The 24669-nt window shown below is 43.5% G+C and overlaps 1 protein-coding gene across 2 annotated transcripts in view; it reads left to right on the plus strand.

The window, feature by feature from the left end:
- Positions 1 to 24669, plus strand: part of LOC122934726 — a 121828-nt gene that overhangs the window by 87142 nt on the left and 10017 nt on the right. The window contains exon 1 of one of the 2 annotated variants that reach the window (XM_044290393.1): positions 24227 to 24283. The exons of the other annotated variant lie outside the window; for it this stretch is intronic. The gene's annotated coding sequence lies outside the window, so the exon portion shown is untranslated. Of the gene's footprint in view, positions 1 to 24226; positions 24284 to 24669 lie in introns of those variants that run through there. 2 annotated transcript variants of the gene reach the window in all.

The following is a 24669-nucleotide window of genomic DNA, read 5'->3' on the forward strand; positions in this document are numbered from 1 at the left end:
TGCAGATGTTATTGTGCTGGTGGCCCTTGTGTATTCCTATTGCAGAGGGGGTAATGGGTTCCCTGCTCCAAAAAAACCTTGTTGGGTAGACTGATTATGTGTATATTGTCCTTCTCTCCCTCGGGATCTGTAGCCAACGTTATGTTTTAATAGATAACTACCTCCAGTCTTTTCAATTTGAATTAGTTGTGGTAGTTGAGGAGATATTCTCATCAATTTTCTTCCTTTTTGTTTATTTCTAGTTTTGGAGGGACATGGTCTGAGTAGATATTACTGATTGGTGCACTATGTATTGTTGTGACATCACAGCACTGTGTCTGTAGCATGTCTGTATGGACAGCAGAACCTATCACACTACCTAACACCCTGCACTGCAACAGATACACTATATCATGAACTAACCTACACCAACTATCTTCCACTAACTATTAGTGATGAGCGGTGGGTGCCATATTCGATTTCGCGATATTTCGCAAATATTCAATTGTATATTCGTCTTATATTAGTAGAAATTGAATATTCGTCATTATTCCATTTATCGCGATTTATGGCTATGGCTATGCTAATATGTGTATTTTAAGAATATTCGTAATATTGCTCTAACTTCGTCTTTTTGAATATTTGTAATATTCTAAATGACGAAGTTAGAGCAATATTAAGAATATTCGTAAAATACACATAACTATCTGTAATTAGACCTCATGCACACAAATTTTTTTCTTCCGTTTACGCTCCTTTTTTTGCGTTCTGTATATGGACAGTATACGGAACCTTTCAATTCAATGGGTCCGCAAAAAAAAATGAAGGTACTCTATATGCCTTCCATTTCTGTATTTCCGTTCAAATTTTCTGTTACTGTCCGCATAACAGACAAGGATAGTATTGTTCTATCAGGGGCCATTCTGCAAAAAAAAACTGAATGCACACGGACGTCATCCGTATTTTTTGAGGATCCGTTTTTTGCGGACCGCAAAATACTGAAAAAGCCATCCGGTCGTGTGCAAGAGGCCTTATATATATATGCCGTATTTTTCGCCCCATAAAACACACTTTTTCCCCCCAAAAGTGGGGGGAAATGCCCCTGCGTCTTATGGGGCGAATGCTGCCATTTTACATCGCAGTCTGCGATGCTGCAGCTGGACGGGGGAGGAGGGGCATGTGTCATGCAAATGCGGTGGGGCGGTGCAGTCACTGTACTCCAGCCCCGCCGCTCACTCACTTAATGCCTAAACATTTTATAATAATAGCTTTCATTGAATTTCCGATCAGATCCCCAGCCCCATCTGTACTACTTACTAAATGTCCTGTAGCAGGAAGAGCAGGGCGGCCAGCCGTAACTCACTGATGTCACGTGCCTGCGCCGCCTACTTTATTCTTAAAGTAGGCAGCACAGGCACGTGACATCAGTGAGTTCCGGCCGGCCGCCCCCGCCCTGCTCTGCCTGCTACAGGACATTTAGTAAGGTACAGATGGGGCTGGGGATCGTAACTTCAATGAAAGCTATTATTATAAAATGTTTAGGCAATAAACCAGTGAGTGAGCGGTTGGGCCGGAGTACAGTGACCGCACCGTCCCCGCCGCATTTGCATGCCACCGGCCCCTCCCACAGGTATATTAGGGCATATGTGGATGGCACTATTATGGGGTGGGGGATATGTGGATGGTACTGTTATGGGGGGGAGAACTGTGGATGGCACTGTTATGGGGGGGTGATCTGTGGATGGCACTGTTATGGGGTGGGGGATCTGTGGGTGACACATATATAGCAGTGCCATCCACAGATCCACCCCCCATAACAGTGCCATCCACAGATCCCCCTCCATAACAGTGCCATCCACAGATCATCCCCATAACAGTGCCATCCACAGATCACCCCCCATACCAGTGCCATCCACAGATCTCTCCCCCATAACAGTGCCATCCACAGATCACCCCCATAACAGTGCCATCCACAGATCAACCCCCCATAACAGTGCCATCCACAGATTCCCCCCATAACAGTGCCCCCCTCATATCCCCCCCATAACAGTGCCATCCACAGATCCCCCCATAACAGTGCCATCCAGAGATCCCCCATAGTAGTGTCATGCACAGACCACCATTAGTTCAAAACCCACCAAAAGCACACCTTTTGGGCGAAAAATATGTTATATATATATATATATATATATATATATATATATATATTATCTAACTATCTATCCAATGTAATAAGTGAAAAGCACAGAGCACAGCAATAACACTGCTCTCTCAGAACTCCATAAAACTACAGAAAATGGCTGCTGGGGAGGTTCTTATATAGTAAGAGGTAGGCAACTTTCCTATTGGTTGCTAGGGATGTTGCTAAGCTCAGACAAAGACATTGCAGCCTTCTCATTGGTCCACAAGCAATAAGCAGGGAGGGATCATGGGTTCAGATGAAACAAAATCTTGAATATTCAAAAATACGAATATATTGCACTATATTCTAAATATTCGCAAATTCTCGAGGGGCAGATATTCATGATTAATATTTGCGATTCAAATATTTGCGCCCAACACTATTGAGTATCCCTAAAATGCACTGTTCTTGCCATGCTGAGATTTTACCAATAAAGAAGAGTGTTTCACAATTTGCCCGGTCGATGCCAGTGTCTTTTACGCCGAGCAGTTATCTTCCTAGACATATGTCCATATAAAAATTGGGTAGATTATTTAACAGTTTATTTTTATAGATGTTTTAGGTGCTGAGATGACTTCTATACACCGGGGCAGGCCAGCGAGTATCCTGTTTAACTAGGCATCTAGCTTCTTGAAGTCACTGCAGGGACCCCTATAGTTAATCACCTTGTAGTGTCTTGCTGTGGTCTGCCACCGTGTGAACGAGTAATACTTGCATGCATCTGTGTAGTAAACCGCCAGAATAAATGTTACTGGTGGGCCCTAGGCACTCCAGTCCAACACCGATTGTAGTCCTCTCATACCTCGTCTCTGAAATATCCTCTGACATCTCATAATACCTGCCTGGACATGATACCAGTCATAATCCTTTCTTCTTATACCCCTCGCTGAAATGGCCTCGGATATCCTATAATAAAGACCTAGACATTATGGGATTTGTAGTTCTTTTCTCTTCAACCTCATTCTTGTAATATCCTCTGCTATCAGCCTGGACATAGTGGGAGTTGTGGTCCTCTCCTCTTGTACCCCCTCCCTGTAATGTCTTCTGATATGACATTATATCAGCCTCAAGATGCTGGGAGCTGTAGTTCTCTCTGCTTATACGCACTCTCTTCCTCTGATATCCCATAATAACAGCCTGGACAAGCTGGGAGTTGAAGCTCTCTCCTCTTCTACCTCCTCCCTGTAATGTGCTCTACTATCAAATTATACCAGCCTCAACATGCTGGGAGTTGTACTCCTCTCATTATAGACGTCCTTCCTAAAACCTTTGATTTTCCATAATAACAACATGGGTATGCTGGGAGTTGTAGTCCTCTCCTCTTATACCTCCCTGTAACCTCTCTTGATGCTGGTATATAGATGATGCTTTCTATTCTGTGTGTTGTATCGTCACCCACTGTCCTTGGTATGGCGAAAGCTGTCATCCTAAGCTATTATATAATGGATGAATTACATGTAGGGTTGCCACTTTTCCCAGCAGATTACCGGTAATACCGACTGGGCCAGTGGTTTACCAGGCAGGTGGCAACCCTAGTGGAGACCCAGCACCCCACTGATTAGCTGTTTTCAGCAGACTGGATTCAAAACAGTGGATGGAGCCAAAAGCAAAAGGTTCCATCCACTGTGCAGTGGCCTTGAAGTTGCCCCCATACTACAGCTTGTAACGGGGTGTGCTGTCCCTTTAAATTATATCATCTGTGCTTTCAGCGTAAGAGCCAGTGTCCCTGAGAGTGCAGAGGGAGCCCAGCAGTCATGTATGATGTCTGTCCTCTTGTGTCTGATGTCTAGTCAAGGAGAGAAGACAGCAAGAGGCAGTTGAGAGGAAGATGACAGTTGGGAGGAGGGAAGGGAGTATCTAATGGTCTCCATAGCATGGCCCTGACAAGACATCCCTGATCTACGTGCCTCGCCACATCTTATTAGTGGGAGTTGTCAGAAACTGCAACCGAGTGCTCTCAGGGCGAGATTTGTAGCTATAGGGCCGTGTGCCTCTGTGAAAGACTGACACCATCAAGCTGTTTACCTGATACTGTTCAGTTGCCCATAGCAACCACCAAGCTTATAATAACAATGCAACCCTCAAGCTTTGTGCCCAATGGTGACTGTAGCCGCTAAACACTGCACCTCCTGCTTGGGTAAAAGTCAAGATGCAAGTGTCTGTTTCATGGCTGCGCCATACACAAGTGCGGTCCCAGAATAGGGTCACATGTAAAACAGACAGGACCATGCTGTTAGTCTGTTCATTTACATGGTGCGGCTTGGAAGGGATTAAGTGTAAGAGCCAATGGTCTGGATACTGGTTTCGGCACCTGGACCAGTGGCTGTCAGTAACAGAACAAACATGTTCCCCTGAAGGAGGAAACCCTGCGATCGTTGGCGGAAGTATATTGACAAAGTGTGGTCAGGAAGGGGTTAAGAGCCTCAGCAGTAAGGCACATTGACAGTTACTAAAGAGTTAACCCTCCGAACACTGCCACCAACATTAGTCATAGAAACCTGTGACATCACAAGCAAGTGTGTCATAAGGGAAGAACTCTTGTAAAAAGCAGGTGAGCGGCCATATTTGGTGCCGTACTTGATGGCCTGAGGACCTTGAGCTTGACTACCCCCGCCCACCGCACCTTGAAATTTGGAGGTTCTAGCAGGAAGCCCATCGCCCAATGGGAGGAAAAGGACATCCGCCTAGCCAATCAGATCAGCCTGGCTGCTACATCCCTCCCCCTTACTATTTATGTGGCAGCCACATAGTGGTATTACCCTCTATGCCCAAGGGAAGGGCAGCCCTTCAGCCATGGTTCCCTAGAGGTTTCCTCCACAGGGGGTTTTCCTCTCCTGAGTGCTGGAGGGTGACTCTCCGTGAGTCGGGGGTTTGCCATTTTTAATATTTTAAATAAACGATTTGGCCATTTATTCCCCAATTAATGTGTTCTGTGTCTTTATTCTGTGTTCTTTGGTTTCAGGGGTGTACGCATTATTTTCCCAGGGAGGAGGTTAAAGGGGTATTCCCATCTGGGACATATATGGTATATATTGTTAGGATGTGCCATAAATGTCTGATAGGTACGAGTCCCATCTTGGAGACCTGTTCATATGTTCATAACGGGGTTCCAAAGTAAAAGGATAGCACATTGCGCATGTGTGGTGTCCTCTCTTTCATTGCTATGGGAGTTCCAAAAATAGCGAGTGTGCTCGCCTGTTTTCGGACGTTTCATAGCAGCAAATGGAGAACAAGCAGCACAAGCACAGCAACCTCTCCATTCACCACTATGTGACTCCTGATAATAGCCAAACAAGCACTCAGCTATTTTCTGAAGTTACACAGCAGTGAATGAAGGGTGGCCGCGCATATGTGACTTTCTGTCTGTATACTATGGATATAATATGTCATAAATGTCCCAAATGGAAATACCCCTTAAAATGAAATTAATTATGAAATAACCAAGATAGCAGAGGAGAGCACCGTTGCACCGAATGAGACCAGTCGCTGCTGACGCCGAAGGTCAACAACTGTTTATTAGGTGAACGCTGTGGGGTGAATGGATCAATCTTCTACACTAGATTTATGGCGTTGAAAAGTTGCAAAGTTTGCCACATGTCCCATTTTGTACCTACATTGGAACAATGCCTGACCTAAGTATATAAATGCAAATTATATATGTAATATTAGGGGATTACATGCAATAAATAATAACATAGGCGCACCTCACCCTTGAGGAATGAGTTCTCATTCACCAAAACAATCTACCAGTAAGACTGTCTTCATTGCCCATAGCAACCAATCAGAAAGCAGCTTTCATTTTTCCAGAACAAGAAATGAAAGCCGATCTCTGATTGGTTGCTACGGGCAGCAAAGACAGTCCTTGTTAACCACTTCAGCCCCGCTAGGTGAAACCCCCTTCATGACCAGAGCACTTTTTACACTTCGGCACTACACTCCTTTCACCGTTTATCGCTCGGTCATGCAACTTACCACCCAAATGAATTTTACCTCCTTTTCTTCTCACTAATGGAGCTTTCATTTGGTGGTATTTTATTGCTGCTGACATTTTTACTTTTTTTGTTATTAATCAAAATGTAACGATTTTTTTGCAAAAAAATGACATTTTTCACTTTCAGCTGTAAAATTTTGCAAAAAAAAACGACATCCATATATAAATTTTTCGCCAAATTTATTGTTCTACATGTCTTTGATAAAAAAAAAATGTTTGGGCAAAAAAAAAAAAAATGGTTTGGGTAAAAGTTATAGCATTTACAAACTATGGTACAAAAATGTGAATTTCCGCTTTTTGAAACAGCTCTGACTTTCTGAGCACCTGTCATGATTCCTGAGGTTCTACAATGCCCAAACAGTATAACTACCCCACAAATGACCCAATTTCGGAAAGTAGACACCCTAAGGTATTCGCTGATGGGCAAAGTGAGTTCATAGAACTTTTTATTTTTTGTCACAAGTTAGCGGAAAATAATGATGATTTTTTTTTTTTTTTTTCTTACAAAGTCTCATATTCCACTAACTTGCGACAAAAAATAAAAAATTCTAGGAACTCGCCATGCCCCTCACGGAATACCTTGGGGTGTCTTCTTTCCAAAATGGGGTCACTTGTGGGGTAGTTATACTGCCCTGGCAATTTAGGGGCCCAAATGTGTGAGAAGAACTTTGCAATCAAAATGTGTAAAAAATGACCGGTGAAATCCAAAAGGTGCACTTTGGAATATGTGCCCCTTTGCCCACCTTGGCAGCAAAAAAGTGTCACACATGTGGTATCGCCGTACTCAGGAGAAGTTGGGGAATGTGTTTTGGGGTGTCATTTTACATATACCCATGCTGGGTGAGAAAAATATCTTGGTCAAATGCCAACTTTGTATAAAAAAATGGGAAAAGTTGTCTTTTGCCAAGATATTTCTCTCATCCAGCATGGTTATATGTAAAATGGCACCCCAAAACACATTCCCCAACTTCTCCTGAGTACGGCGATACCAGATGTGTCACACTTTTTTGCTGCCAAGGTGGGCAAAGGGGCACATATTCCAAAGTGCACCTTTCAGATTTTGCAGGCCATTTTTTACACATTTTGATTGCAAGGTACTTCTCACACATTTGGGCCCCTAAATTGCCAGGGCAGTATAACTACGCCACAAGTGACCCCATTTTGGAAAGAAGACACCCCAAGGTATTCCGTGAGGGGCATGGCGAGTTCCTAGAATTTTTTATTTTTTGTCACAAGTTAGCGGAAAATGATGATTTTTTTTTCTCTTTTTTCCTTACAAAGTCTCATATTCCACTAACTTGCGACAAAAAATAAAAAATTCTAGGAACTCGCCATGCCCCTCACGGAATACCTTGGGGTGTCTTCTTTCCAAAATGGGGTCACTTGTGGCGTAGTTATACTGCCCTGGCAATTTAGGGGCCCAAATGTGTGAGAAGTACTTTGCAATCAAAATCTGTAAAAAAATGACCAGTGAAATCCGAAAGGTGCACTTTGGAATATGTGCCCCTTTGCCCACCTTGGCATCAAAAAAGTGTCACACATCTGGTATCGCCGTACTCAGGAGAAGTTGGGGAATGTGTTTTGGGGTGTCATTTTACATATACCCATGCTGGGTGAGAGAAATATCTTGGCAAAAGACAACTTTTCCCATTTTTTTATACAAAGTTGGCATTTGACCAAGATATTTTTCTCACCCAGCATGGGTATATGTAAAATGACACCCCAAAACACATTCCCCAACTTCTCCTGAGTACGGCGATACCAGATGTGTCACACTTTTTTGCTGCCAAGGTGGGCAAAGGGGCACATATTCCAAAGTGCACCTTTCGGATTTTGCAGGGCATTTTTTACACATTTTGATTGCAAAGTTCTTCTCACACATTTGGGCCCCTAAATTGCCAGGGCAGTATAACTACGCCACAAGTGACCCCATTTTGGAAAGAAGACACCCCAAGGTATTCCGTGAGGGGCATGGCGAGTTCCTAGAATTTTTTATTTTTTGTTGCAAGTTAGTGGAATATGAGACTTTGTAAGGAAAAAAGAAAAAAAAAGAAAAATCATCATTTTCCGCTAACTTGTGACAAAAAAAAAAAAATTCTAGGAACTCGCCGTGCCCCTCACGGAATACCTTGGGGTGTCTTCTTTCCAAAATGGGGTCACTTGTGGCGTAGTTATACTGCCCTGGCAATTTAGGGGCCCAAATGTGTAAGAAGTACCTTGCAATCAAAATGTGTAAAAAATGGCCTGCGAAATCCGAAAGGTGCACTTTGGAATATGTGCCACTTTGCCCACCTTGGCTGCAAAAAAGTGTCACACATCTGGTATCGCCGTACTCAAGAGAAGTTGGGCAATGTGTTTTGGGGTGTCATTTTACATATACCCATGGTGGGTGAGAGAAATATCTTGGCAAAAGACAACTTTTCCCATTTTTTTATACAAAGTTGGCATTTGACCAAGATATTTTTCTCACCTAGCATGGGTATATGTAAAATGACACCCCAAAACACATTCCCCAACTTCTCCTGAGTACGGCGATACCACATGTGTGACACTTTTTTGCAGCCTAGATGTGCAAAGGGGCCCAAATTCCTTCTAGGAGGGCATTTTTAGACATTTGGATCCCAGACTTCTTCTCACACTTTCGGGCCCCTAAAAAGCCAGGGCAGTATAAATACCCCACATGTGACCCCACTTTGGAAAGAAGACACCCCAAGATATTCAATGAGGGGCATGGCGAGTTCCTAGAATTTTTTTTTTTTTTGCATAAGTTAGCGGATATTGATTTTTTTTTGTTTTTTTCTCACAAAGTCTCACTTTCCGCTAACTTAGGACAAAAATTTCAATCTTTCATGGACTCAATATGCCCCTCACGGAATACCTTGGGGTGTCTTCTTTCCGAAATGGGGTCACATGTGGGGTATTTATACTGCCCTGGCTTTTTAGGGGCCCTAAAGCGTGAGAAGAAGTCTGGAATATAAATGTCTAAAAATGTGGATTTGGATTCCGTGAGGGGTATGGTGAGTTCATGTGAGATTTTATTTTTTGACACAAGTTAGTGGAATATGAGACTTTGTAAGAAAAAACAAAAACAAAAACAAACAAAAAATTTCCGCTAACTTGTGCCAAAAAAAATGTCTGAATGGAGCCTTACCGGGGGGGGGGGGGGGGGTGATCAATGACAGGGGGGTGATCAATGACAGGGGGGTGATCACCCATATAGACTCTCTGATCACCCCCCTGTCATTGATCACCCCCCCCTGTAAGGCTCCATTCAGACATCCGCATGATTTTTTACGGATCCATGGATACATGGATCGGATCCACAAAACACATGCGGACGTCTGAATGGAGCCTTACAGGGGGGTTATCAATGACAGGGGGTGATCAGGGTAATCAGGGTGATCACCCCCCTGTCACTGATCACCCCCCCCTGTAAGGCTCCATTCAGACATCCGCATGATTTTTTACGGATCCATGGATACATGTATCGGATCCACAGAACGCATGCGGACGTCTGAATGGAGCCTTACAGGGGGGTTATCAATGACAGGGAGTGATCAGGGTAATCAGGGTGATCACCCCCCTGTCACTGATCACCCCCCCTGTAAGGCTCCATTCAGACATCCGCATGATTTTTTACGGATCCATGGATACATGTATCGGATCCACAGAACGCATGCGGACGTCTGAATGGAGCCTTACAGGGGGGTTATCAATGACAGGGGGTGATCAGGGTAATCAGGGTGATCACCCCCCTGTCACTGATCACCCCCCCTGTAAGGCTCCATTCAGACATCCGCATGATTTTTTACGGATCCATGGATCGGATCCACAAAACGCATGCGGACGTCTGAATGGAGCCTTACAGGGGGGTTATCAATGACAGGGGGGTGATCAGGGAGTGTATATGGGTGATCACCCGCCTGTCATTGATCACCCCCTGTAAGGCTCCATTCAGACGTCCGCATGTGTTTTGCGGATCCGATCCATGTATCCATGGATCCGCAAAAATCATGCGGACGTCTGAATGGAGCCTTACAGGGGAGTGATCAATGACAGGGGGTGATCAGGGAGTGTATATGGGTGATCACCCGCCTGTCATTGATCACCCCCCTGTAAGGCTCCATTCAGACGTCCGTATGCTTTTTGCGGATCCGATCCATGTATCCGTGGATCCGTAAAAATCATACGGACGTCTGAACGGAGCCTGACAGGGGGGTGATCAATGACAGGGCGGTGATCAATGACAGGGGGGTGATCAGGGAGTTTATATGGGGTGATCATGGGTGATCAGGGGTTTATAAGGGGTTAATAAGTGACGGGGGGGGTGTAGTGTAGTGTAGTGTGGTGTTTGGTGCGACTGTACTGACCTACCTGAGTCCTCTGGTGGTCGATCCTAACAAAAGGGACCACCAGAGGACCAGGTAGGAGGTATATTAGACGCTGTTATGAAAACAGCGTCTAATATACCTGTTAGGGGTTAAAAAATTTGGATCTCCAGCCTGCCAGCGAACAATCGCCGCTGGCATGCTGGAGATCCACTCGCTTACCTTCCGTTCCTGTGAGCGCGCGCGCCTGTGTGCGCGCGTTCACAGGAAATCTCGCGTCTCGCGAGATGACGCATATATGCGTGACTGTGCGCCAGCCTGCCACCTCCGGAACGCACATGTGCGTTAGGCGGTCCGGAGGTGGTTAAATGATGCTTAAGATGTACATTGGATCAGATTTTTCACATGTCTGTATCATCAGAGTACAGCAATAACATCACAAGTCGCAGTCCCAGTGCCCTCATTGTGCCCCTTTACCATAAGTACCAGACTGAGCCCTCATATATTTAGTCAAGTGTCTGGGATTTTCCTCATAACTGCTAACCATAGTTAGTGCCAGCCACATCACTCCTACAGATCTTACATTTGTGGCCCCTTGTGCTACCCACAGTGTCCCCATTAGAGATAGTGAGCGACAACACCACATAAGTGCCAACCAATGACCCCATAGGTTTTCATTCAGCCACTGTAAGTACATAATTGAAAGCCACTGTGCCCCCAAAATGCATGCAACTGAGTCTCCAGAAGTGAAATCCACACTGCCCCTACCACCCAGCAATATTGCTAACATAGGACAACCATGGTGCCCCTACAAATGCCATTCACATAAGTACTAGCCACTATGCCCATCTAACAGAGCAACCACAGTGTTACTATAAGAGACAGACACTGACAGTGCCATATTAGTGCCAGTCAATGCCCCAAAACATTTCATCCACTGCCTCAATAACTAGTGTTGATCATGAATATTCAAAGTGCGAATTTTATTCGCGAATATCAGCACTTCAAGAATTTGCTAATGTTTAGAATATTGCAAAATATATTCGTAATCGCGAATATTCAGTTTTTTTAAAATACTAGTTTATGCAAATTTTCGCAATCAAGAAAATAATTCCTGGAGATCGCGAATTCTCGAATATATGGAGAATATTCGGCCAAATAATCGCGAAATATCGCAAATTCGAATATTGCCCTTGCCGCTTATCACTATCCATAACTGCTTGCCATCGTTTCGTTGTTCCTCCACAAATGTCAGCCACCCTTCAGTACAAATGCAAATCACAGCTCCCCCATAACAGATAAATGTCCTATAAATCTCAGTCAAAACCCTCTACAAGTTTCCACCATATCCATAGTGGTGCCAGAATAGACAGCCACAGTGTCCACACAAGTGCCATAGCCTCCTCCAGAACAGTCTTTAACTTCCGCGTGACCATTTGTCCTCTTTTTTTTTTCCAGACATGTACTCTTTCTGGGACCTAAAATAATTGCTCAGCCGGAATTTATAAATTACCAAAAATGCCTGGGATTCTCAAGGGGGAAAGGGGTGGGAGTGCGGCTCATGGCAGGACGAGTACGATAATCTGCTACAGTGCAAGAGCTGAAGGGCCTGTGATGATGTCACCTTTATGTGATCATTGCAGGAGTTGCTGAAGCTCGGCAGTGGAGGGGAGAAGCGGAAAGGACCTGTGATGATATCACCTTCATGTGATCAGTGCTGGAGGGGACAGAGCTCAGCAGTGGAGAGGAGAAGTGGGAAGGACCTGTGATGATATCACCATCATGTCATCAGTGCTAGTGATGAGCGTCAGGGGCAATATTCAAATTTGTGATATTTCGCAAATAATTTGTAGAATATTCGTCATATATTCATGAATTCGCAAATTCGAGATTATATTCGTGATTGTAAAAATCAGCAATGTATTATTTGCGTAATGCGCGCAAAATATCAGTGTGGGGTAGGCAACTTTTCTATTGGTTGCTAGGCGGGGGGGTAAATAAAAATCACTGGGCCTCATAACAAGAATCTAAATTGTGCCCCCATTTACCTTTTATAGCCCCTCCCACTACCCATTCCAGGCTTCTCCCTTTGTTCCATGAAGTATTCTTGCTGCTGCATTTTATAATTTATGCCATCAGGGCAGGATTGGGATTACAAAACAGCCCTGGCACACAAAAGAGCTATAATAAATGCAGTGTGTACAGATATATAGTATATACAGCAGTGTACTGACATGTGAGGTACAAGGTATAATAAATGCAGTGTGTACAGATATATAGTATATACAGCAGTGTACTGACATGTGAGGTACAAGGTATAATAGATGCTGTGTGTACAGATATATAGTATATACAGCAGTGTACAGTTATGTGAGGTACAGGGTATAATATATGCAGTGTGTACAGGTATATAGTATATACAGCAGTGTACTAATGTGTGAGGTAAGGGGTATAATATATTCAGTGTGTACAGGTATATAGTATATACAGTAGTGTAATATGTGAGGTACGATGTATAATAGATGCAGTGTGTACAGGTATATAGTAAATACAGTAGTGTATTGACGGCTCGCACCTCACATATCAGAACACCGCTGTATATAAAATATATCTGTACACACTTCATCTATTATACCTTGTACCTCACATATCAGTATACTGCTGTATATACAATATATCTGTACACACATCATCTATTACACCTCATACCTAACATATCAGTGCACTGCTGTATATACTATATATCTGTACACACTGCATCTATTATACATCATACCTCACATATCAGTACACTGCTGTATATACTATATATCTGTACACACAGCATCTATTATACCTCACATGTCAGTGCACTGCTGTATATACTATATATCTGTACACACTGCATCTATTATACCCCATACCTCACATATAAGTACACTGCTCTATATACTATATATCTGTACATATTGCATTTATCACAGGTCCTGGCAGATGTACCTTTCAAACCTAGGAACTACACAATTTTTGCAGATTCTGCAGGACGTGTGATGTTGAAGATGATGTCATCACAGGTCCTGGCAGATGCACTGTTCTAACCTGGGAACTACACTTTACACTGTGCAGTTCCCTTACAGGACCTGTGATGACATCATAAAAGGTCCTTTAGCTTTAGAAAAATATACAGGAGCAATTAGGGGGTGGGGCCTCTCCTCCAATTCGGGCCCCTCTTTCTCATGGGCCCCATAGCAGCTGCGTGGTCTGCCTATATGGTAGGTACGCCACTGTTGCTAGGGATATTGGTAAGCTGTGACAAAACCTTCTCATCTATTAAAACATAACGTTTATTACGGTAAATTCAGAGTTAAGAGAGTACAATCAAAAAATATAGTGCTAGGTATATGCACACCACAAAACTGTGCAACAAAAATCACCAACATAAAACAGACAATATTACCATGGCTGCCCAGAGTTAACAGCACCAACCACAAGGCAAAGTTACAAAACTTCCCAATCAGGTATGAATTCCACAATATGTAAGGAACGGTCTTACCGGTAAATGGGCGTAGTCTGGATACCGTCTTGAAGTTCCAGTGGTCAATCTTTCAGCAAGGGCAGGGTCCTAATAAAAACCTCTGTCCCTGGAATGCCCTGCCAGGTCTAGAAGTCCCTGATGACCTCCTAATACAGAGTTATCGCCCTGACAACCTCTCCCTAAAATATTACAGGCCCTGGACATCCCTGCCTCAGGATACTAATAAGTAAAGGACCCCTAAAAGCAGAATTAATTCCTATGCCTTTCGTCTACAATATTACTAGGCCTAGACTCATCAGGGGATTAGGGGCTGAGAAAGGGTTGGCTGTCTACAACTGGTATGTAGAGTGCCAACCACAATTAAGGGTAGATAAAAAGGATGGTGCCTAATGTAGAAATACTAGATTAAATGGACCTATAGATAGACTATGTAGAGACCAAGAGGGGTTAATTGGGGCATATAGCTCCCTAAAATATTCCCACCAGTGGCTCCACATGCAGTCTTCTATCAGCTGGAGAACAGCGTATGGCCTGCCCTCTGCACGTGTAGTGTGTTCCGGCGCGTCTAGCCGCTCAGCCTGTAAAAGCGCACAAGGAAAGCGTGACCCTCTCCTCCCCACCGGAGTCCCCCATGACGTCATTGGAGTTTCACAGGCAGAGCCGTAGAAATCGCTTAAGGAGGCGCGGCTTCAGCAATCTGCAAGGAGCGCTGTATTCCTAGCGCTTAGAACTGCACATCAATTAAACAATTCTGGAGTATCCAGCATCCGAAAAAATGAACGTCGTCTTTATTTTAATTCTGATTAAAAGTACATGGATAAGACTTCACCACCCTCCACCACAGGTTAACATAATCATATGCAAGCAAGTGCGGATGCAATGTGATTTTCACGCATGGTTGCTACGAGATGAAGTTAGTAAATTGATTATTTTTACTGTATTATTTTCCCTTATAACATGGTTATAAAAGAAAATAATAGCATTCTTAATACAGAATGCTTAGTAAAATGGTGCTTTAGGGGTTACATTTTTTTTTTTTAAATTGCTCACCTCATCCACTTGATCGCGCAGCCGGCATCGTCTTTTTTCTTCTTCTTTGAGGACCTGCAAAAGGACCTTTTGATGATGTAATCGCGCTCATGAAGTGGTGAGCGTGGTGATGCCAGCGCAGGTCCTGCTGAATGAAAATAGAAGGATCACTTGGTGAGCGTGATTAAGTCATCAAAGGACCTTTTGCAGGCCCTTAAAGAAAAATATAGAAGACGATGCCGGCTGCGCGATTAAGTGGATAAGGTGAGTAATTTTTTTTATATTTTTTAACCCCTCAAGCAACATTTTACTAAGCATTCTGTATTAAGAATTATTAATACCATGTTCCAAGGGAAAATAATAACATCTACACAACACCGAACCCAAACCCGAACTTCAGTTAAGAAGTTCGGTTCTGGGTACCACATGCAATTTTTGTGCAAAACGCATTGCCCCCACGCGATAAAAACTGAACAACGCAACGCAATCAAAGTCAAAACTTACTGAAATTGTGTGCGCACTTGAGCGGGTTTTCCCGCAATGCACCATCTGAAAGAGGCATTAGTTGCACCTCTATCTGCGACTTCTCTCTACTCACTCCGGTTCTAAAATTCTCAATTTTCAACTCCTGTTTTAGGCCTAAAAAATTGTCTAAATATAAGACAGCTTGGAAGCAGTCTTATATTTAGAACCGGTCGCTGAAGTTATGGAGAGGCCTGCACCTCTTCATACCTCTGGCAGATCCACCGCCAGCTATAGAGCTTTATTAAGACCTGCATCTAAAATGTTATAGTTAAATTACATTAAATAAGCCAGTACTCTCTGCTCTGCACTGATGAGGGTCAATCACCCTGAAACAGCTGTCTGCAGATGAGGTGCTGGCTTGTTTAATATCCGAGTCATGTCTTAAGGCCTATTATAGGGTCGAATGTTAATTTATAGGATAGCTGTCTTACATCTGGTGGCATTAGACATTTGCATTCCTTTCTTTCCAGAATTCCAGAGAAGCATGTACGGCCCATAAATCTCCTCATGCCGACTAAGGCGCTGTCTCCCCAAGGAGAGACATTTCCCCCTAAATCCTGCCATCTACATGCACATCACGGCTGCTAGCCAATTGATGGCCTCAGGGGTGATGTGTGCAGGCACAGCACGTTACTATCGTCAACTGCTGAGGCCACTGATTGGCTGGCAATGGTGACACGCACACTCTAAATGTGACCTAATGTCTCCTACTTCCTTCCCTTAGATCTATAAGCAGTGTTTTGCCACCAGGGTTCTCTCCCCCTCTAACGGATTATCACTCAGTCAGTTCATGCTTATTATTTGCCTTTGCTTTATTTTATGTGTGTAAACCACTTTATGTAGAGCATCCTGAAACTAATGGCACTTTACATTAATAAGTCTCTACTAATATTCATGTTGCACATTTGTGAACCGAAATACCAACAATGGACTTTCCTTTGAGGCAGTGTACCCCTATGCTGGAAGTAATGTGTCATGGATGTGTACGATTTATTATCCCATTTGCTCACAATTTCTTATGACATATAAAAAGTTCTTTCCAATCCCCTCCTTATATATGTTACTGGTTTTCCCATAGCTAACCTCACAATCAGAAGGTTTAGTCTGTAAATGATTTTCTTGAGCTTGAAGGTCTATTTGCTCCTGTTAATCCTCTTCACTTTTCTCTTGTTGACAGATGGGATTTGTGTCACCACAAGTACCAAGTCTTCAATTTCAGTACTGCTGTCTCATGTAAATGTTATCATAACAGCACATACCACCCGAAGCACAACCTATGTGTTTATCTGTGTGTCCCACATGAACCTACTGATCAGACTACACCATGGAGTGATTAACTGCTCCTCCACTTATTAACAGTTTTCCAAAAAGCTTGTCATGGCGGGTGTGTTGCAAAAATAACCTCGCCACTGGGTTTTGGAGGGGCCTGTTTGCCAGCCTCTTGCCTCAGGATTATGCCCCATATACTAAGTTTGAAGTAGAAGATAGACCGGCTGCACAGCCTAAATCTGTGGAACTGTTTTGGGCAGGAAAGCCATGCCTGCAGTCGGTCAAATGAGGATATGTGGGGTTTTGAGGTGTTTTCTGTGTTTTGGAAAAAAATATGTATTTTTCTGCTTGTCAGTGATTAAATGAGCCCATTATGTTTGGTAATTGTATCACAAGCAGAGCCCATTGTGTTTGGTAATTGTATCACAGGCAGAGACCATTGTATTTTGTTGATTGTGTCACGGGCAATGCCCATTGTACTTTGTTAATTGTATCGCAGGCAGAAGGGGGATTGTGTACAATTGCTGGGAGTGTTTCAATACTGTAAATGTATGTGATTGGCTATTGTATAAACTGTCACAGTCTTTCACAAGGTCCCCAGGGGGAGTGTCCCTTGCTGGAAGACCTGCATAAAAGGCTGACATTTAGCCTCATTAAAGAGTTCCTGCTTGACTCTCATTACAGAGCCTCCTCTCGTACTTGGGGGGTGGGATAATTCGTATGATTCCTGTTCGGCACCTAGGAGTGTTCGGTAGCTGACTTCATATTTGAGAAAAAGAACAGCTTTGGTTGCGTTAACCCCTTTACTTACTCAGGGTGCCGTAACAACTGGTGGCAGCAGTGGGATGGTGTCCTAGTGCGAGGAGAAGCAGCTCAGAGACACCATTCTTGGATTTACAAAATTGAGGGCAACGCTTGTCCCCGTACAGCGCCCCTGGCTACAGCAGTATGGTACCAGATTGTAACCAAACAGTGTCACTAGACGAGGAGGAGGAACTGATCGATCAGATACAGTCCGGAAAGGGTATGAGGCCCTGGAGGGCATACAGCGTCGGCAGGGTGAGAGATTCCCCAGCAAGGACCAGTGATGGCAGACGCGACTGGCACTACGGATGCCCCTCCTGGGAGAGCAACCCCTGGAGGAGTGGGTGAAGGAGCTCGAGCTCTGGGTGCTACAGAAGCTGTGGCTAGAGGCTGCCTACTAGGCGCTTTGGTGGTATATACAGCTCGGCATACACCCTGGAAGGCTGAGCACAACAACCCGGAGGGAGGGGTATGATTACGATGCCCCTGGCCTGTTGTGGGAGGATTTTCACAGAACCGGAGTTCGGGAGCACTGTGGAGAACTGATTTTGGGACATCTACGACTTCAGGCAGGGTATGCAAGACTGGGCAGTCCCAGAATTAAAGCCCTGCGGCGGGGAAGATCCGGCTGAGGTAACCCCTATTTCACTACCAGCTACAGCGGTAGGGGACCTTATAGTCGGTTTCTGGAGGAAACTCTATATGGCAGGTGGAGATGGGACCAAGGTCTCTCCATCGGCCCTACAGGGATGCTGGGTGGTCGGCCCAGATCCCCAACGGCAGCCGGAGTTTCAGGGAGTAGGGACAGTCGGTCCTGCTCCCCAGCTGTGGTGTGTTTTGCAGGAAGAGGAGACAACCGGTCTCTCTCCCCAACCACAGGGGGACAGCACCCCTAACTCCAATCGTGCAGATGGAACCGCGGTCTCTGCACCAGACCTACAGGGATGCTGTTCGGCCTGTACAGATCCCCAACCAACCCCGCAGGAATGCCAGGAGGAGGAGGTAAGTGATCCCTCCTCTCCACAGCAGATCCGCAACCAGGTCCTAGGGGTAGAATTCCCTGACCCCATCCGAGTGGAAGAGCTGGCATCTGGGCAGAGCGCAGTTGGCCTCTGCCCTCCCCTATCCTCTTGTCCAGAGCATGACTCCCCACAGACTACCCCAGCGGAAGAGCTGGCATATGGGCAGAGTGCAGTCGGCCTCTGCCCTCCCTTATCCTCTTGTCCAGAGCCTGACTCCCCCCAGGCTACCCCAGCAGAAGAGCTGGCATCTTGGCAGAGTCCAGTCGGTCTCTGCTCTCCCCCTATTCTCTTGTATAGAGACTGACTCCCCACAGGCTACCCCAGTGGAAGAGCTGGCATCTGGGCAGAGTGCAATTGGCCTCTGCCCTCCCCCCCCCCCCCATACAGGACAGATGGGTTTTGGTTTCTGCCTAAACCCCTTTCAATGACCCTTGGGCCATTATTCCACTGCTTTATTTGCTAAAAGTTGTTCCTTTAGAGGGTAGAGTCCCGACCAAGTTTTCACCTCCAGTAGAAGAGGATATAATCCCAACTGAAACTGGGCCCCTTCTTGCCCTGGGCCTCATAGCAGTCGCATGGTTTGCCTCAGATCTCGCAAGACTATGGGCGCATAGTGGGATGGGTTAGACCTGTGACTGAGTGGAATCTTGTTGAAGGCTGCACGGCTATAGAGAGAAGAAGGGTATAGTATGAATAGTGAAAGGAAAGGGAAAAGAAGGTTGCTAGAATGAGTGTGGTGATGTGGACAATGGTAAATGTATAAGTGGCAGAAGCGAAAGAAAAGAATGAGTGGAAGAAAGAAAGAGGAAGGGGAGTATCAGGAAAAGGGGAAAGTGGAGAGGAAGAAAGTAAAATAGGAAAAAAGGGAGAGGGGAATGAGAAAATAATGAAATTTAAATAAAAATACAAAATAATAAAAATTTCAAAAAATGAAATAAAAGTAAAAAATAATAAAATAATATAAAAATAATAGATAAAAATAAAGTGAAATAAATAGAAAAAAAGCAAAGAAATTATGTAAAAATATGAAATAAAGTACAGTGAAAGATGTGTGTGTTATGTGGTGCATGTGATGTGTGGGTAACAGGAGAAGAGGCCGGTCTGGGGTTCATACTACCTTAGGGGTCCATCGAAGGGTCAATGGGTCTGGAAAGTAAAATGTAGATTAGTAACAGTAAACAAATTAGACAGGCTTGTCATGTGTTAATGTAACTGCCTGCCCTGTGAGAGATTTGAGAATAGATAGACTTGCAGAACGGGAGTCTATCTGACAGGTCTTTCTGTGTTTCCTTTCTGTTTGTTGTTGTGGGCTGGATCCCACCCCTCCACAGGTTCTGCTCGCTATCTGTTTAGAGGCTCTATTTAAGTCCGCCTCTTACTGCTGACTTTGCGGTTGAGTTCTATACTGGTTGTTTGTGGATCCTCTACTTCCCGCTTGTCTCAAGCTAAGTCCTCCTGTTTTCTCCTTTGTGAGTGTGTTGCTTCTAGGTCTCAGGGAGACGCTCGTCCCTTCACAGTGGAAGGTACCGGCTGTCTCATTCCCTGCTCCCTAAGTTAGGGTTTTCAACAGTGTCAGCAGGGCTTAGATTCCAGCATATGAGTTTGTTCACCATCAGGACTTGCTCATACTGTTAGCAGTCAGGGAGAGGCTCAGGGATTGTTAGGAGGTTACCAATCCCTCCTCCCTAGCTTTAGGTCCTAATCTGTTTACCTGTTGCTGTTTGTTTACTTGGTGTTTCTCTTATCCCTACTTGCCGTGACAGTTAATAAGCATTAAATATATGGATTAAAGTCCAGTTTAAGACCTTTGGGGTGTAGGTTCTGTAGTGTGTAGCTCCAGTAAGCTTTGTGTTCTTTCAGCAAGTGTATGTGGTTCCCACCCCGCCGTGGGTGTTGGACTTTTTCGATTATCTGAAACTTGATTTGGGCAATACTGTGGGGGGCTTTGTTAAAATGATCAGGGATTGGCAACCAGTTATTTTTGCAATAGTGGATTTGTGGCTTGTCATACGATCCCGTATAGGTTGCATGGTTTCACCCACATAGAGGAGTCCGCATGGGCATTTGATAAGATAAATGACAAATGTCGAATCGCATGTGAATAAATCTTTAATTGCAAAGTATCTGCCTATATGTGGATGTGTGATATGATCGCCCTTTATTATATTGGAGCAGCAACTGCATGTGTAAGCAAGGAAAGGTGCCATGGCGTTGAGTCTTGAGGAAAGTTTGTCTTGGTTGGAGTATTTGGCTCCCTATGTCAGCTTTAATAAGTTTGTCTCTGAGGTTGGTAAGTCTGTTCAGGCACATTAAAGGTGGGGTTTGGAAGTATTGTATCGTGGGGTAGGCATTTTTTAAGAGGGGCCAATGGTTTCGGATTACATGTTGAATTTTAGGCATGAGGGGATGATAAGTATGGACAAAAGGAAACCATTGAGGGGTTTCTTTGGCTGGTTTTACGGAGGTAAGTATGTAAGACATTTCTTTATCAAGTAATTTTTTGGGGTAACCTTTTTCAGTGAATTTAGAGGCAATGGTTTGGAGTTGTGCCTATCTAGAGACAATGCAAATAACAAGCTGAAACTTTGGTCATGGAAGAAAGTTTTTTTGTTGTGGGTGGAAGGGTGGCAACTAGCATAGTGTAAGAGACCATTGCGATCGGTCTGTTTTGTATAGAGGTCAGTATTGATGTTGCCCATGTCGTCCTTTAACATTCTTTTGTCGAGGAAGCTTATGGAGTGGGAATCGTAATTCAAGGTGAATTGTAATTGTGGTCTAGGACTGTTGAGTAAACGTGAACTCTGATAAGGAGGTCTGAGAGCCATTCCATATGCAAAAAATATAATTGATGAATCTGAACTAACATTTGACATGTTGTTTGAAAACATCAAGGAAATATATGTAAGATTCTTCAAAGTGGGCCATATAGCCATTAGAGTAGGGCGAAGCCACGTTCGCACCCATGGCGGTCCCGCAGTCTGCAAGTAGACGGTGTCAGCGTAAAGGAAGAAATTGTCCCTTAGGACAATGTTGAGTTTTTCAAGTACCAATTGAATGATATTGGGGTCATGGGTGGACTGTTCTAGTAGGGATTTTATGGATAGGATACCTTTGTCATGTTCTATGCTGGTGTAGAGGCTATTTACATCAAAGGTGACCAGAATACTGTCTGGTGCAATCGATTTGAGGTCTAGGGCGACCTAGTGGTTTGTGTAGTGACTTGTGTATTTTAGGTATAATGTATATAACAGGGGTTATAGGTTAATGGTTGGTGAGAAAGTCAGCAGTTTTTTTGTCAATGGTGTCACATGCAAGGTGTTTACCAACGATGGCCTGTATTTTTGAACGACTACTTGGTGTGGGGTCAGTTGTCAATATGGTGTATGTTTTCATGTCGGCTAACTGGCGTTCTAATTCATCTTTGTAGTCTCTTGTGTTTAAGATGACAATTGCCCCACTCTTGTCCGCCGGTTTTATAGTATTTCTGCGATTCCGTTGGAGACTCATTATAGTCAGTTTTTTTTCTGCTGTGAGGTTGTTCCTTGTGGGATAGCAGCCGTGTTTGTAATCTGTGACAATTTTATTAATGTCTTTATGTATGAGCTTAATTGTAGTTTACGCTGTATGGTAGGTTTTAGGGGAATTGAAGTTACTCGGTTTACGGTGCCCCAACTGTTCAATAGAAATGGAGGCTTGGGTATATGCACCTGTGTCCATAGTTGAGGAATTAATGAGCGGGATCTCCGGATTACCGAAATGGGTTTTCAGTCTTATTGTGCGAAATAAGCTTTGGAGTTCCTGTTACAACTGTCATTAAGTTGTGGTGTGGGACAAAAGGTGAGACCCTTCTGTAATATATCAAGCTCAGTGGGTGTTAGAGGGCACAAAGAAATATTGATCGCTAGATTACAAGTCCTACCTGTGAGCGGGTCTGGATCTGAGATTCCGGGTTGGTGTCTTGATTTCTTGCGGCTCCTCCTCGTTGGTTTGGTTGGCGGCCAAGTTGTCCTAAAAAACGCTGGTTTGGACGTGTGTAGGAAGTATCACTATCAGAGCTATTAGAGCTGCGGTGGTAGTACTGTCTGCGTGTAGAGTTCTAGTATCGGTTGGTGCTGTCTTGCCATCTATAGAAGTGATCATTGGTAAAGTCTTCTGTGTCTCTCAGGAACTTGTCTCGTTTTCTTTTTTTTGTCTTTTTCCGGAGATTCATCAACAATTTATCAAGCTTAGTTTTGGATTCAAGCCACTCGGTGCCTGGGAGAATAGATGTTAGTTGATGCTCTATTGCATTGGTCTTGGCTTTCAGATAATTAGTTGATTTCTGTAGGAATTCAATAGTTAGTATCAGGAGATCAAGCGAACATTTGTTCAATATGTTCTGGAACTTGTTGCAATATTCTGGATCATTGTGAAACAAAGTGGGTCTGAGGTTGCTTTTGAGACCACGTGGTTTGCGGTTAAGTCTGTGGTATTCAGCTACAATATATACCCTATATTTTACACTATAGGTACAACATATATCATTACATTATGTGTCCTTTCAGCCCAGGTTCAACACTATTGTTCTAATTTATATGGCCATTTTTAAAACATCCATATTGTCTTTGACCCATATTTCTTAAACTTTGCTATATATGGGTTTACTCTCCATTTAGCCGTTTAGCTAGCTTACTATGTAACATCATTTTTTTTTACTCTTAACTAATAGATTTCTGTTCCCTTTTTTCATTAGTGACTTATGTGACCAAGGTCTGAAATTACTGAAACGTCAAGATTTGGAGTAACAAAAATAGGCATTCTTCCTTATCTACCTATGTATTCATTGGAGAATATGTCACAATAAAATAATTTTACTTGCGTGTTTACCTCGAGTGTGCAGTGGTATTTCTCTTCCCAAAATAAAGGGTTCACCACACTGGTTGTGTGATCATTGACCAAGCATCATTAGTAGTTCATACTTTGTCAATCTCAGCTCAATTGCATTAAGTTTTCCAGGTGTTCTTTTTTCATTTTCCACTAGCATATGTGTAATTTTATACTTTATACTGTCTTCAGCGCATAGATGTCTTACCATGCCACATACACTATTTGAAGATGTATGAAGACCATGCTCAAGGAGCCATGTAATTAATAGGAGGTTAACAATTTTTTTCACAACAGTTGTATTGAATTTTTATTTTATGCCTGAAAGAAAATGCAAATTCTATAAATCTGGGACTGCACCAGTGCTAAGTATGCTAAATCATTAAAAGTTAATTTCACGTTGTATTAAATCTGTATCCTGTATATATTGCAAAAATCAGGCAGTTTGTTCGATCAGAGCTTACAATCTGCATTCTAGGGTCATCATTTTTATGTTGGAAAACAATAGATGTCTAAAAGACCGAAGAGAGGAATTATTTGCACTCTGATCAAATCTGAACAGGTTTTCTGGTTTCACGTAAAAAAAAAATCTCAATTTCTATTCACTTTGTGTCAGTTCCTCATCAATTTATGCTTACCACCACTGAATAGCAACATCTTGAAGTGGGAAACTTTGGCTTGCCCTGGTTTGTATTGCTCACTAAGGCTGGGATTCCACGTTCAGGATTTCTGCTGCAGTTTTGGAAGCCAAAACCAAACGTGGACCCTAAAGGGAGAGTAAGTATAAAGGACAGACACTATGTAACCTTTTTTATCCACTTCTGGTTTTGGCTTAAAAAATGACATCAGAAAACCTGAACATGAAGCCAAACCCTAGGTATACAGCTTGTATATAGTATGCAACAACTCGTTCTTGTAACGTGTCCTGCAACCTGTAGATGTACACAGAAATGTTACTATTCACTCACAGCAAGCATAGATTGTGAAGTTAAAGAGGAATTGGTCTAACGAAGAAGTTAGTTATAGTGGTTGGATGAGGACAGGCGGGGCGGTTATAATGTATTTTGTTACATTTTAGGCATATTCACTAAAGCCGGGGGTATACATTTCTAATGCCAGTATAAGCAAACACTTAGCATCTCAGACTGGGCTGTAATAAAATC

This window comes from Bufo gargarizans, chromosome 4 (assembly GCF_014858855.1).
Source record: "Bufo gargarizans isolate SCDJY-AF-19 chromosome 4, ASM1485885v1, whole genome shotgun sequence".
Taxonomy (NCBI): Eukaryota; Metazoa; Chordata; class Amphibia; order Anura; family Bufonidae; genus Bufo; species Bufo gargarizans.